The 15,844-nt window shown below is 40.0% G+C and overlaps 1 long non-coding RNA gene and 1 pseudogene across 31 annotated transcripts in view; both read right to left on the minus strand.

The window, feature by feature from the left end:
- LOC119876491 overlaps window positions 1-15,844 on the minus strand; it is a 309,631-nt gene that overhangs the window by 76,856 nt on the left and 216,931 nt on the right. For 4 of the 31 annotated variants that reach the window (XR_005363282.1, XR_005363280.1, XR_005363289.1 and 1 more), the window contains one exon: window positions 12,759-12,897. The exons of the other annotated variants lie outside the window; for them this stretch is intronic. This is a non-coding gene — a long non-coding RNA (uncharacterized LOC119876491). Of the gene's footprint in view, window positions 1-12,758; window positions 12,898-15,844 lie in introns of those variants that run through there. 31 annotated transcript variants of the gene reach the window in all.
- LOC100686446 lies at window positions 5,758-7,076 on the minus strand (annotated as a pseudogene).

Here is a 15,844-nt window from a genome sequence, read left to right on the forward strand (position 1 = left end):
GTTCAGAAAAAGGAGAGAATAAATTGTAAGCACTGAGTAGAAACAACTTTTTAAAGGATTTTACTGTATAGAGCAATAGAGAAATGAAGCAGTAGTGTGGGAGAAATGTGGGAACAAAAGGGAATTTTTATTTAAGCTAGACAGTATTGGGTGCCTGGGTGGCTCAGTTGGTAGAGTGCCTGCCTTCTGCTCAGGTCATGATCTCAGGGTCCTGGGTTTGAGCCCCACATCAGGCTCCCTGCAGAGAGAGCTTGCTTCTCCCTCTCTCTCTCTGCCTGCCACTCCCCCTGCTCATGCTCTGTCAAATAAATAAAAATCTTTAAAAAAAAAAAAAAAAAAAAAGCTAGACAGACCATCAGTATGTTTGTATGCTATGAAAATGATTCATTACAGAAAGAAAAATTGATGAAGCAAGTGGGGAGAGGGGACAATTGCTAGAGCAGTGTTCTTGAGTGGCAAAAGGAGATGAGGTGGAATGCACAAGTAACAGGAATTAGCCTTAGATTAACATATATATCATTCATCCCCTGTAACAGGAGTGGAGGCAGAGTGTAAAGGCAAAGATGCAGACAGGTGGGTAAAGGAGGCAGCGGGATTTGGTATAAATCCTTTTCTGACCATTTCTATTTTCTCAAGAAAACAGGATGCATATTCATCAGCTATGAGTAGGATGAGGAGGAAGGTTCAGATGGTCTGAAGAAAAATAAAAAGATGTGAAAAGCTGTCTAGGAAATAAGGGAAAGACTGGAATAGAGCAATGCAACTGGACCCCTGGGCTAGCACTAAGGGCCTGCATGAGGCCAGGGGTCATCCTCTTGCTGTGTGTTTTGAGCACTGTGGTGATGAAGAAGGTGATGTCCATAGGTGTTTAAAGAGGAGGGTGGGGGGAGAGAAGCAATGTGTAGTACTTTTAAAGCAAGCTGAGTTGTCAGGATTGAAGATGCAGAAGCAAACACAGCTCCACAGTCCAAATACGAAGTGACTGAAATCTCTAAGACAATTAGATATAATTTGAACATTCTTAGAAATAAAATCAGAGAACTTTAGAACTTAAAATGAAAATAGGGCATAGAGCACATAGTGATGTTCTTCTCTGAATCCTTCATTTTACATTTGAAAACCAAGGCCCTGGAAAATTAAATCAGTTGCTTAAGACCACATAGCTAGTTAGTGGCAAAGCCAAGTCTAGATGTCAGTCCTCCTCAATCTTATCTACTAGTCTTTCCTCCATTTCCTGGTGGGGTACAGTGAAATTTCAGGCTGGCCTTTTTCTTATTGCACATCCAGGTCCTCCTTTATCTTAATGTTTCCAAGACCTATTCCATCTTCTATCCTAAAGCCCCCCTTGCTATCTCTCAGAGTCATCTAGCACTCCCTTTCTATACCTCAGCCAAGTGTGTACTTCACTGAAGCTTTCAAACAGGTGCATTAGGCTGGTAAATAGCAGTCTTGGAAAACTACGAATTGGGATTCATCTGGGAGGAAGAAAGGGGAATCACAGGATGAGCCTGACTGAAGTCCTGCAGCTGATTTCCTTGCACTCACCAGATCCACGGTTTTCAGGTGTCAGTGATAAGGGTATGGCATTCTCTTAGTCCTCCTTTTCTTCTGTCCAGGCGGGAGCTCAAGAATTTTTCAAGCTACAAACTGTATGTGTTCGCTGAACCAACAAATGGCAAGTTACTGCATTAAGAAGAAAATGGATCTGAACCAACCAGTTTGGGGATAGCTTGCAGCCTGTGTCCCATCTGAATACCATTTGAACACAACTGGTTAAAGTTCTTCCAATGATGGCTTTTGTTATCTATAAAATTAAGACTAAACCAGAGATCAAGGAATTTCAACTGGAAGCTATATCCTGTCTCCAGTCTCCCATCTTGGTGTAATTTAAGTGAGTTACAGGCCCCTTTAAATTCACTTATTTAAAACAGATACTCATCCAAAGAGGCACTCTATAAACATTTGGCACATCTTGATGAGCACTTCAATTGCCCTTCAAAGGCAGTGGAAACAATCTCAAAACCAATTACTTATGCTCTCCTCCAAGAAGTTCATTAATTGGAACGAGGGCTCTGCCTCTGGCTGAGTGTGTCCTCTCCACTCTTTAATGTCTCACAATTGTCCCTTCTGGGGAACAGTGATATGGTTCCAGGCAATTCTTTTTAAATTTAGAAATTATTTAAATATAGAGGTAAAGGGCATTGATGGGGACCAGAAGTTAACATATGTTACAAAGGGATAAGCTATTAAATCTGTCCTCCCTTCTCTTGATTAAAACAATTAAAATATGGAAAGAAGCCCACATACCTTGGTATCTCCATAAGCTGGATGAAAGATTAGGAATAATATCCCTTAGATAAACCAAACCTTATAGTTGCTCACTTGCATGTGCCCATCCACATTACTCTTCCCCATATCTGCTTATCTCCAAATTCTAATTATTCTCATTCAGACCCCTGACCAATCTGCCAAGCAGTTCGCAACCACCCACATGTTGGTGTATGTTCTTCCTTTGGCCATTTTTCCTACCACACAAATTAGATGATGTGCTGCACTGCCCAAAGGTGTTGTTAACTGAGAGAATTTCTCTTCATCTATTCACATCCACAACCAAGCTTGGCCTTTTGCCTCCTTTGTCAGCTGGTCATAAGAGATTATGTCTGTGACCACAGGGGCAAGATGAGAGAAGAAACTATACAACAGCAGTGGATGACTCAGGAGTCTGGGCCATCTGCTCATGCAGTCTTGTTGTGTCCTATGATCCTGCTCATGCCCACTCTCAGATGTACCACTTTTATCTTATGGTGGATTGCTGCTGGGATATCCTAACTTACGACTTGGTAGGTCTGACACAACACAGGTAATGGTAGACACTTCTGGCTAGCCCTTCAAGGTTCCATGAGTAGGTGCTCCATCTCTACCAGAAATCCAAAGCATACCAGGACTTAATTTTCAATTAATATATAATTCTCCATGGTAGAGGCATGACATTGCTTCAGAACCCTAGGTATTTACATTATGATTCTCCTACTAGCACTTGCCATAAACTCCACACATCACTCCTTACTGCAGGTAATACCATAGGGTCTACCAAATCATGCGGCCAAATAGGCAGGGTCCATTTCTTGCACTGGGCCCTACTCAAAACTAGAAACCTTTCATGTCACCATGTTCCCATTCATGGAATATGCTACATCCAGAAAATAAAAGGCCCACCTAGCATTCTTCTTCCTTGTTAGCCATAGGAGGTGAAAAATGCAACAATTTATCAAGATCAATGGATTCCTGAAACCTCTACTGATACACCAGGCTCCTGAATATTCATGAGGTTTATCTCTTACCCTTTACAGTCTATGTGCCATACCAAGTGCTTCAATGTATTTGCCACTTCATAATCATCCAGTTTGATTAACAATGTCAACAATATCATGGAATGTCCTATGGGATATCTAGAGAGTCCAGGTCTCTTCAGACTATATTATGACAGTTACCATGAGACAAAACTGAAAGTGTATACTATTGTTAATCCTATGTGAATGTAAACCGCTTCTGATCCTCCTTCCTGATGAAGATGAAACAAATCCATCTGCCAGATAGTGGCTGTATGCTAGGTACTTGAGTCCATGTTAATCTGTTCTAGCAGAGATACCACATCTGGTACAGCAGCTATAATAAGGACTACTATTTGGTTGAGCTTGTGATAGTTTACCTTTATCTTCCAGGATCAGTCTGGCTTTGTAGGGGCTAGACTGGAAAACTAAAGAACAAAGATATGTAAAGACCATGACCCCTGCATCCTTTAGATCTTTAAGACTGGCACTAATCTCTACCATTCCCTGTGGTATGCAATAGTGTTTTTACTTACTGCCAGGACTGGGAGTGGGGGTTTCAGAGGTTTCCAGTTGGTCTTCCCCCACTGCAACAGTTCTTACTAGAGGTCAAGGAACCAATATGGGGTTCAGCCAACCAACATTGGGTTCAGCCAACTACCATGTATCTCCACTCCAATTATGCACTGAAGGGTTAGGGAAATGGCACCAGGTGAGTCCAAAGTCCCAGTGGACCCACTGTGAACCGAATGTGGGCCAGGGTCCCAAGGATCACCTGGTCTTCCTATGTCACCTCTCTATAAAAGAGACAGTGATGACCTTCAGGTCGCAGCTATCAATTTCAGTTTGAATCCTGTGTTCAACAGTCTTTCAATGTCCATATGCTGCCCTTTCCTCATTGTATGGTTACTCAAAGAAATAGCTGTAGATCTCTTTGGAGAAGGACTGTTGGAATCATTATCATATATCCTTCTGCTGTGAATTTCAGATCTACACACTAGCTCAGATCTGGAAACTGGGATAAGAAGCATGACTTTATAAATTTTACATTTTTTAATATAGCATTTTTAATCATTTTGAGATAAAATTTACACAATAAAGTTCATCCATTTCAATTCCAATTCATTGCATTGTAATAAATGTAGATAGCCATATAACTGTCACCGCAATGAAAATATGGAACATTTCTATTATCCCAAAAAGTTCCCTTGTGCTCCTTGTAATCAATTCTCCCTTCCTTATTCCCAGCTCCTAGCAACCACACTTCTCTGCTTTCTGTTACTATAGCTTTGCCTTTTCTAGAGTGTCATATAAATGGAATTATGTCATACATTGTAATCTTGTGTCTCTCTCTTAACATAATGATTCCACGTTGTTGCATGTATCAGTGCCTCATCCTTTTTTATTGCAGAGTAGTGTTCTGTATATAGATATATCACAAAATGTTTACCAATTCACTGGTTGATAGGCATTTGGGTTGTTTCCAATCTGGGGTTATTATGAATATACTTTCTATGATCATTTGCAGAGAGATGTTTTTATTTCTATTTGGTAAATACTTACCAATGGGATTACTGAGTTTTTAGTTAGTACATGTTTAACTGTTGAAGAAACTGCAAACTATTTTCCAAAACGTTTGTATCATTTTACTTTTCCTGCAGCAGTTGCATGACAGTTTCAGGTGTAGCACATCTCTGACTTCATATGGTTAACCTTTTCTAAACGTTTAATATCTTAACCCTGTATCCTGGCTAATTATCATGCTTCTAATCTGTTTTCCTAAAGACTACTGGTGTTAACGACATTTTTATTGCTAATTTGCCATTCAAATACATTCTTTGCTCAAGTGTCTATACAAATTTCTTGTCCATTTTTTACACTGCATTTTTTGTCTTCTTATTGACTTGTCAAAGTACTTTATATATTTTAGATACAAATCCTTTATCAGATACATGTTTTGCAAATATTTTCTCCCAGTCTAGCTTTCTTTACACTTTCTCAACAGTATTTTTTAGAAGAGCAAGAGCTTTTCATTTGATAAAGTAAATAACAATGTTTTTATTTTGTGATTCATGATTTTTGTGTTCTATCTGAAAAATCTTTGCCTGATTTAAGGTCACACAGATTTCTTCTATTTTTTTTTTTTTTTTTGTCTAGAAGTTTGGTAGTTTTTGCTTTTATAAATATAAAAGGTCTAAGATGTATTTCAAGTTAATTCTTGTACATGTTATAGGGGCCAAGTTTCATTTTAATTTTCTTTTTTTTTTGAGCTTTTATATTTGAGTTTATTCTTCATTTAACTTTTAAAACACTACTATAGTTGAATATTAAAACAAAAACACTAGCAAGTAGTGAGCTATGATTATAGTCCTTCACTCATCCACTACTGCATATAAAATGCCAGCAGCAGTGTTATTCATTGGCCCCATTAAGAGGTCTGACACTGAACACCACCCCTGGGATGACGTTCATCATCCTCACATGCTTCCCCATTGTAATGGCGCCATCTTTCCTGATTGGGATCAAAGTCCACCAGTTCTACCTGGTCCATTTCATCAGTCTCTTCTACTTCCTTCCTTTCAGGTAGGAGTTTTTCCAGCAAAGAAAGTTTATCAGGAGAGAGAAAGCCATTCTCGGGGAAGTATACCTTAAATTCGATGATTAGGTGACCCTTCTTATATGGTCTACGATAAATTGGCATGCCTTCATTTAGCACACACTTGATATCCCCATGCTTGGCAGTCTGACCTGGATGAGAGGTGATGATGATGGTTCGGTTGTCAAAAGTAGATATTGGCTTTTGAAAGCCACACAGGGCTTCAACCAGCTGTATATCCATACACATGAAAAGATATTCTCCTCATCGAGTAAAAACTGCATGGTCCTTCTGATCTAAAACAATGGTAATATCTCCTGGTTCCAGTCCTGGTTCTTGGTCTCCCTCACCATGGAATGTTATCTTCTGGCCATCTTTCATGCCTTTGTCAATATGCACTTCTAGAATCTTCTCTCGAACTATCTTCCTTCCGTTGCAGCTTTTACATCTATTTTTAGGACTGATCCCTTCCCCATCGCCCTGGCACTCCATGCACACAGATTGAATTTGCTGAACCATTCCAGGTCCTATCTGATGAATTCTTATTTGCATTCCAGTACTTCGGCAATTGGGACAACATTCGACTGCTCCTTTCTTACCACCTCGGCCTTCACATTTATCGCAAATCAATTCTTTTGCAGAGCTAGTTCTCTTGTTGTGCCATTATATAAATCTTCTAAGGTTACTGAGAGCTGATGTACATTTTTACCTCTCTGTTCTCTCTGCATCCTGCCTCCTCCTCCAAAAAACATATCAAAGATGTCCATGGGCGAGCCAAAACCACCACCAACTCCACCTTCTTTAATTGCCTGTTCTCCTCCTTTGTCATATAATTCCCTTTTCTTTGCATCAGAGAGCACTTCATAAGCTTGAGAAATCTGTTTAAACTTCTCTTCTTCATTTGGATTCTTATCAGGGTGGTACTTCAAGGCCAGTTTCCTGTAAGCCTTTTTCAATTCCTCCTGGGTGGCACTGGGTTTGACCCCCAAAACATCATAGTAAGTGGTTTCTTTCACCATTTTCTACAGCCGGTGAGAGGGCCGAGGCCGGTGTGGGGGAGCAGGAAGGAGCGCGTTGCTGGGGGCAGCTTGGGCAGCTGCCGCTCCTCCACGTCTCACGGAGCATTCTGGAAAGTTCCCTCATTTTAATTTTCTTACGGCTATTCAATTGCTTCAGCATCATTTCTTTAAAAACGATTGTGACTTTTTATTGAGATGGCTACCCTCAATTTTCTGATTCTCTACCTTTTATTTGTTTTAATTGTGTACATTGAGCAACACACTTTTTAACTGCCCAGTGACCTCTAAGTGATGCTTTGTCTATTCATCATCTCCTTAGTCTTCCATAGGTCAGTTTCCTTTGGCAGACAATTGTTATGAAATTGTACTCACCTGTTTCTGACAGGTAAGTACCACCACACTGGTCTCAATTTGTCTAAGGGCTCTATGCTCCCCACTGCTATTAGTGAGCCCCATTCTGGAATGACAACTCTACTGTCAGACCTTGTCTATGAAGGACAATTACCACTGAGCTCAATGGCTGGGATCCTTTCACCAGCATAATACATCTCACTTTGGTGTATGGAGGGCTTTTTTGGCCATTTTATGTAACGCAGTTTCCTGGTGGGTTTTCAGCTTTATGTAACATATCTATTCTAAAATAACCCTACTCCAAACCACTAATCATTTCTTTTTTCTACTCCATTTAGTGAGGCCATCATTCTCCAAGCTTCCAAGAGCTAAACTAATAACATGTTAGCACCATTTCCTAGAATCCTTGCCAGAGCTTTAAATCCTGTATCATGAGTACTCTCATATTGATAAGCTCTCCTCCAACTTTTTGTTCTACTCCCACCTCCTTTCCACCACTTTGATCCAACATCCTCAGGATCTACACCCAGGCAACTCTCCTGGCTCCTGGACTAATCAATACATGTCGATTGAGTTCCTACAGATGTTGCCTTCCTTAGCAAGCCCAATACTTTCCTGGCTGGACTGGACTGTGACCTAATCATAATTATAATCTAGTAGCCTACAGTGGAGGGAGGAATAGATCCTGAGGCAGATACAAATCTTTTCAGACAGAGATCTCTGCCTCAGCTATAAGCAATGGGATGGTTCTAAGCTTAATAGAACAGGGTAGGCCACTTTTGCAGACCCAGAGAGCTCAAGGGGACCTCCATTTTCAAGATTCTCAAGTGTGTCAACATTGTAATAGACTTTGGTGCAGAAGTCTACTACAGAATACTCTCAATGACAATCCCTCAAGGGGAGTGAGGATTGGACAGAGAAAGAATTGGAACCTCAAGAGCCTTAGCAAATACTGTAGGAGTGCTCTGAGCTGGGATAGCCCTTGAGAGATGTACTAGACTCAGGCTAGGGTTCTGGACACTGTGTCCCCCTCACTGACCAGTTATTGAATGCAGGCTGCCCCTATTTGGGGTGTAACTTAAAGTGAGGCCTCTGCATTAATTTGCTGGGACTGTTACAACACAATACCCGAATAGATGGCTTGAACAGGACAAATTTATTTTCCCATATTCTGGAAACTAGAAGTCTAATATCAAAGGGCTGGTAGGGTTGCTTTCTCCTGAGGCCCCTCTCCTTGGCTTCTATATGGTTGCCCTCCTGTTGTCTCTACACAGCACCCTCAGGATCCAGGCCCACACAACTCTTCTGTCCTCTGTGTATGCACACCTGTGCTGTCTCTCTCTATATTCTAATCTCTGTTGATAAAAACACCAGTCAGAGTGCATTAGAGCCCACCCTCATGGCCTGATTTTAACTTCACTACCTCTTATTACAGCCCTATCTCTAAATACAATCACATTCTGAGGTTATGGGGGGGGGGGGTAAGGTTTCAATATTTAAATTTGAGGAGACACAATTCAGTCCATAACAAGTTCCTTTCAGCCAAGGGCAACTTCTGGAGACAGATTTAGCTCTGAGCTATCATCAGTTAACACTGCTGGCACCTGGAGGAATTAGTGTCTTCATCTTTAAGGGAAGATCTGGGAGGAGCACCACAGCATCCACTACAGTGATGATATTAATATCTCTAATAAGAATATAAAACAAAACTAGCTAACACCCTTTGGGCATTATATTGTGCCAGGCCCAGGACTGTTTCTTCACATGTCTTATCCTATTTAATCCTAACCTTAAAAAAAATGCTCTCTCTTCCCTGAAATTGCCATAGTACAAATAAGCACCTCAAAATCTCTAGAAAACAGCACTCTATATAGCAAGTCTCCCTTTTTAATATCCTACTGCATATCACTTGCCCCTTCCTGAACTATATTCAAGAAACAGATGTTGAATTTAACTCACCATTTTGCTAGAGAGGGGATACCTCTATGTTAGGATTTGCATTCCTCTACAATATATAGACAGAACCAGTGACTCCATTTCAGTAATTCTGGTGGCCAGAGAAGCAGTATTTACCTGAGTGAGTTCCCATGAAATAGAGTTGAAAAACAATGACAGATAATGCTGGGGAAATGTGCTTTGCATAGTTCAGGGGTTATTAAGCCATGCTAGGAGGAGTATTTTTCAATTAATTAATGTGGCAGGGTCATATCAGTCCCATCTAGACTCTAACATATATTATAGAGGTCCTAAGAACTCCTTCTGGCAGCCTTTGGTCCAGTTCTATATTCCATAGTGGTTACCTACTCATTCTTCAGATTTTCACTGAACACCTACTATGTGTGAGACACTGGTTGGCTTTGAGATACAAAGTAGTAGACAAAATATTCACAGGCTCTGTCCTCATGCAGTTTACAGTCGTTTAACCACCAAGCAGGACCCATACAGGTTTCTCGTTGGTCTCAAGGTTTCAACTAAAGTCAAAATAGAGATTATAAAGTCAAACCTAAAATATTACCTAATTAGAAATTCAACAGATTCTCATGTTATTATCTGTTCTAATATACCATGTTCTAAGAACCTAGAAGGTCTTACTGGTCGATCTCTACCACCATCCATTTCAGAACATGACTAGGCATCTACACCATATAGATGACCATTTTTTTCTAGAGGGTGTTAAGACTTATGGATGGTGGCTAATTTGACAAGCTACATCTAGATGGTTTAAACTCAATCAACACACTAGCGGAAATGATCATGTCTGGCAATCTAGGTGTTGCAAGCAACAAGCTAAAACAGAAGGTGGTGGAGGAACAGAAGTATTCTGAGATATTTTCAGAAACCACAGACCACAGTCAATAACAATGAGAGCAATAATAGCAAAAAAAAAAAAAGGTCATAATCATTAATTGAGCCGTGTACTAAACAAACATAAAATACTTCATTACTTTATCTAATTAATACAGTAACTATGAGTGAAGTAGGTGTCATTTTCTCATCTTTATAAGTAAGGAGAGGTAAGGCATAGAAATATTAAATTATCTTCCTGATTCATGAAGTAGAAGTGGCATATTGTGCATTTAAACACAAACTCAGGGATCCCTGGGTGGCGCAGCGGTTTGGCGCCTGCCTTTGGCCCGGGGCGCGATCCTGGAGACCCGGGATCGAATCCCACGTCGGGCTCCCGGTGCATGGAGCCTGCTTCTCCCTCTGCCTATGTCTCTGCCTCTCTCTCTTTCTCTCTCTGTGACTATCATAAATAAATAAAAATTAAAAAAAAAAATAAAAAAAAAATAAACACAAACTCATCTGCCTCTTAAAAGCTAGGTTCTTTTCCACAGTATCATAATCACTCCCCAAATTATAGTGTTCTTCCCTATGAAATAATCTTTCAATATTACTACCAATTCTTGGTTATTTCCAAGGGAAAACAAATGAATTTGGAAAGTTAGGGTAAGTTATATAGAATGTTTAACATTTCTTTATAGCATTTCCAGATCAGAATTGATTTCAGACAGCAATACCTTTTTTCTAGCCAATGTTACTTTGTGACTAACTCCTAGTATATGAAGATAATGTGGTAGCTATCTTACAAACCAATGGTACAATTTCATTATAAAATGCACTTTATCATGCATAAATAGAGTAGTATCACCCGGAGTGTTAAAATAAGCTAACTGCTATAACAAACAATTCCAAATCTCAGTGGTTTAATATAGTACAAGTTTATTTCTTACTCATGCAAATTTTTACAAGGATATTCCTTGATGGACATCTCTCCTAAGCACCTATTCCCCAGGTGATGACTCAAGTGTGCAGTCTACTTTAACTTTGTGAAGGTGCCACAAAAGGCAATGTGGACAAGGCACATAGAATGCTTAACTACCTTAGTCTGGTGGCCAGAAATTGTCACATAAGTACAGTAAAATTCAAAGGAGCTAGGAAATGGAGTTCCCTAGGTTGCTAAGCTGTAGCTTAGTCCAAACTCTACAGTGTTCTACATTGTAGAAGGAGGTCCCATGCCTTTGGGTGGTCAGGTAGCTCTTTCTCCCACAGCTGGTGTCAGCTAGTTCGGGCTTGTGAAAAGCTCATAAAAAGCAAGATTTCTCAAATAGTTTCTTTACTGGATACTACTGCTATATCTAGTTGTGATACAAATCAATATGTTGTTCATGCATTTGACAGGATGAATTAATCAACCTATAGTGGGTTGAATGGTGTCCCCTCCCCCAATAAAGAAGGTGTGTCTACTTGGAACCTGTGAATGTGGCCTTACTTGAAAAGGGTCTTTACAGATACAATTGAGTTAATAATCTTGAGATGAGATCATCCTGGATTAACTGAGTGGACCCTAACTCCAATGACACCTGTTATTATAAGACGTAGATGAAAAGAAAAGAAGGCCATGTGAAAATGAAGGTAGAAATTGGAGTAATGCCACTATAAGCCAAAGAATGCCTGGAGCTACTAGAAACTAGAAGAGGCAAGAAAAAAATAAAAAAGAAGAAAAGAAAGAAAAAAAAAAGAAAAGAAAAGAAAGAAAAGAAAAGAAAAAGAAAAAGAAAAGAAAAGAAAAAAGAAAAGAAAAGAAAAGAAAAGAAAAGAAAAGAAAAGAAAAGAAAAGAAAAGAAAAGAAAAGAAAAGAAAAGAAAAGAAGAAAAGAATCATCTCCTAAAGCCTTCAGAAAAAAACATGGCCTTGTGGACATCTTAATTTTGGACTTCTGGCCTAGGGAATAAATTTCTGTTAAGCTTCCAAGTTTGTGGCCATTTGTTAAGGTAACTCCAAAATATTAATACACAGCCTAAAGACATGTGTAATGAACCAAAACTGTATCCCCTTAAATTCATATGTTGAGGCCTTAACTGAATAGGATTAGTAACCTTCTAAGAAGAAAAAGAGATACCAGGGATACAGGTGCTCAGAGAAAATGCCATAGGAGGAAACAGCAGGAAGACACCAACTGCAAGACAAGGAGAAGGACCTTAGGAGAGACCAAACCTACTAATATTTTGATCTAGACTTTCAGCCTCCAGAACTGTAAGAAATAAATGTCTGTTACTTAAGCTACCCAGACTGTGGTATTTTATTATAGTAGCCCTAGTAGGTTAACAAAAGGTATGACAGAGAGACTTTCTACAGGTAAGACTTCCAATGAAAGAGCCAGAAGGCCCAGGGTGTTAGCATTTGGTTGAGTACTTCTAATTTAATAAGCAAACAGATACAGCCATAAGCCAAAAGCATGTGTGGTGTAGGCTTTTCACTTATGACAAATGCTTAGCATAGTGCCTTCTGCAGGGTAAACATTATTTCCTCAATCGTAACACAAACTGTTAATTTTTCATTTCTGATACAGGATATATACAATCAATAAAAATTTTCCTTAAAACCTATCTTTAAATATGGTTTTTCTTACAATTGATGCCATCTTAGAATGAAGGAAATAAAGCATATACAAGCAGGATATTAAGCGCTTTGCATGCTGCATCTCATTTTAATACCCCCAACTAACACCCCAAGGTACTGTCAGTGGAGTGCTGGCAATGGCTTGCACCAGCTCAGGAGTAACTGATTGTGCCGACCTTGGCCAACTCCAGCGGGCGACCTGAAACCAACCACAGTGAGAGTATTTACACCACGGAAATTGGCTATTACCAACATACCACTGGACTGGGCACTATTATTATTCCTACCATATCCATGAGGAAAGAGAGAGGCTCGGTAACTTGTTGTGGCTAGTACAAAGTAGCAGATCTCAGATTTTAGCTGGGGTTTAGCCTGTTCTCACAGCACAGGTTCTCAATGCTTGCCCTAGGCTGTCACCCACTTGAATGGTATTTAACAGAAAGCCATATCTGCAGTGGTAATTCTAGAACTTCTTAAGTCCCATAATAGCAGTTGGGTCTCCTTTGTCCAATTACTTCAATTTTGCAGATTATATTGGTCCCCTACCATCTGGCACACATGACAAAAAGTAAAGCCATTACTACATAAAAAGGGAATGAATTTGCCAAATTACACTGCATCTGATTGTCACAGCATTAACACCAATTCATAAGACGTTATTGAGATACTTCATAATAGTACCAGAGGTTCACCACTACTAAAACTTGATAACTTAACCCAAGAACCTTGATTAAGGTTATATAATACATACAATACATAATCCTCTGTAATGTCCCCTTTAACTGAGATATTTCTCATCATGTTCCTACACAATTTAGATTATGGTTGTTATTCAGGAATGTGTAAACTAAGAACTGGGGAGGGAACTATCTACCCTTTTTCTGGTGGTGGGGACAGGATGTAATCTAATTTTATTTCTACTTCTAAAGATCAGCAAGTTTACAACTGTAAGCAAGGCAGGAATTTAGCCTCACTTAAGAGGCCTACAACTACTGATTTTGACTAAGAACTAAGAAAAAAAGCTGCTTTGAGGAGATTTAAGAATTTTTTTAAGAGATTTAAAAAAAAAAAAAACAAGACCAGAAAATAGACTGAATGTATTTTTCTTGCAGCTCACAAATATTCACAATTTCACGAGTATTTACAAAGAAAGGAAAAGAAAAAAAAGACTCATTTTCCCAGTTCCCAGCCACTCATTCACTTTCATGAATGTAAGAAAAAGCAGTTGACTCTTTAAAAACAAGAGAAAGAAAGAAAAGGCAAAATCTGAGACACTGTGAGTGTCCCCTCATGAAAACTCCTCAGATTCTAGATTGTTTTCTAATCTCTGGTGGTAGAGCAGAGGCAAAACACTGTACTTATACACCTTTTCCTTTTTTTTTTTTTTTTTTAATAATAATTTAAGCACACTAGTAAGTGGGATAAATGGGGGAAATACTGCTTGTCACCATACAGAGAACTAAAACTAATGCTAGAAACAGGACAGAGCGCTGAGGGTCATCAGCACTTCTGGCCAATTACCCATCTTTTCCTCACTCCACATTCTTAAAGGTTTCTTGAAATGAAAACAAAGGAATCCAACCAAAACCAACATTTTGATGAGTAAAGTGTAAATGAATGAGAAACAGATGGGCTTGGTTTTCCCAGGGGTCTATAAATGAAGGGCAAGGTGCTTGGGGGCAAAATGCATGTGGGGTTTCTCTGGCAAATCTTTTACACTGTTAACAAGCCCAAAATGCAGCCAAAGTTCTCAAACTGGCCTATCCACATATTGGCATGACTCAATGAAAAGGATCTTGGTGCCAAAGGAGCAGCCTTTGGAGACCCCCAGGACATTGTTCAGCACCTCACAAATCATATTTTATAGGTGCCAAAGGCAGCTGCAAATCTCACATGTGCGGCCAGAAGTTTTCATTCAAGAACCCAGCAATTTTGGCTTTGATCAGAAACCACAGATTGGTGTAAACATTTCTCTTGCCACGTTTTATGATATTTACGCTTTGCATGGATCCTCTTGGTTCCATTGATAACAAAGTGTTCGGCAGGCATCTGCTCAGGAGTCTTCCCCACCTCAGCCTTCAGGTGGAGAAACAGCTTAAGGGCAGGGAGAATGATGTAGCAAAGGTCAGCCCTAAATCAGAGGGAGTGAGTTCTTTGTGCATCCAGGCCAAACCTCTCTCTCTCTCTTTGGGATTAGAGTGTCTCCCCGCTGTCTTCAAATCATGTATATATCAAGTTACAGCTCAGAAAGAATGCATTTTTAGTTTTTCAATGGGGAGGGGGAGGAGTGTAGGCCCCAAACCACAGATTATTTGAAAACCATCCAAGCTGACTTTGAGATTTTTGAAAATAATTTATTTGGCAATTCCAAGAGCCAGATTGGCCATTTGGCCAAGGTAACATGCCCTTCAGTGCAAAGACTACAATTAATGGGCCACATCATTCTCTGCTCTCAAGCAACAGAAGCGGCCAGCTGCTGGAGAACGCTGTGCGGTCTTCCAGTGTAAACGCCACTGATATCATCACCATCAGAAGGTCATAAAACTGATTGATTATAAACACAGCTCTCATTTGTTTACAGCTTACATTTTTGGGTTCGGAGTAATTAGCACATTAGCCATCTCTCAGGGTGAGGGCTCGCAGGTGCTGGAAGAGAGAGGCTTCCAAGCAAGGAAAGGATCACAAAGCCTTCCACAGGGCAATCACTGGCCTTTACGAGAACCAGACTGGGAAATGCTGATTCTGCTGCGTGAGGGGTAGTGGCTAACACCCACGTGGGGTCACGTGTGTAGGAGGACATTCGACTCCCGCAGTAATTTCTTCCAACACAAGGTAAGGTTGGAAAAATCCAAGACATGTCAGCAATGTGCAGGAGATGTCCTCTGTGAGGAGCCTGCAGCTGCTGAAGCCTTTTAAGATTCCTTTTCTTTCTCTCAGGCCAACAAAGGCAGATAAAGATCACCCTTGCTAGTGGTGACTGGTACTTAGTTTCTTTTCCTTATAGTTAAAATAAACTCTTTAGTCTTATAAAGATGTTGCTTCTCAGACATCCGCCTAAGGAAAGCAGCTGGCTCAGCTGTCTTCCCTGGATGTGATTCTCATCCCCAATCCTGCCCTTTCCAGTCTTTCTCTCAGCCTTCCCATCA

This window comes from Canis lupus, chromosome 8, assembly GCF_011100685.1.
Source record: "Canis lupus familiaris isolate Mischka breed German Shepherd chromosome 8, alternate assembly UU_Cfam_GSD_1.0, whole genome shotgun sequence".
Lineage (NCBI taxonomy): Eukaryota > Metazoa > Chordata > Mammalia > Carnivora > Canidae > Canis > Canis lupus.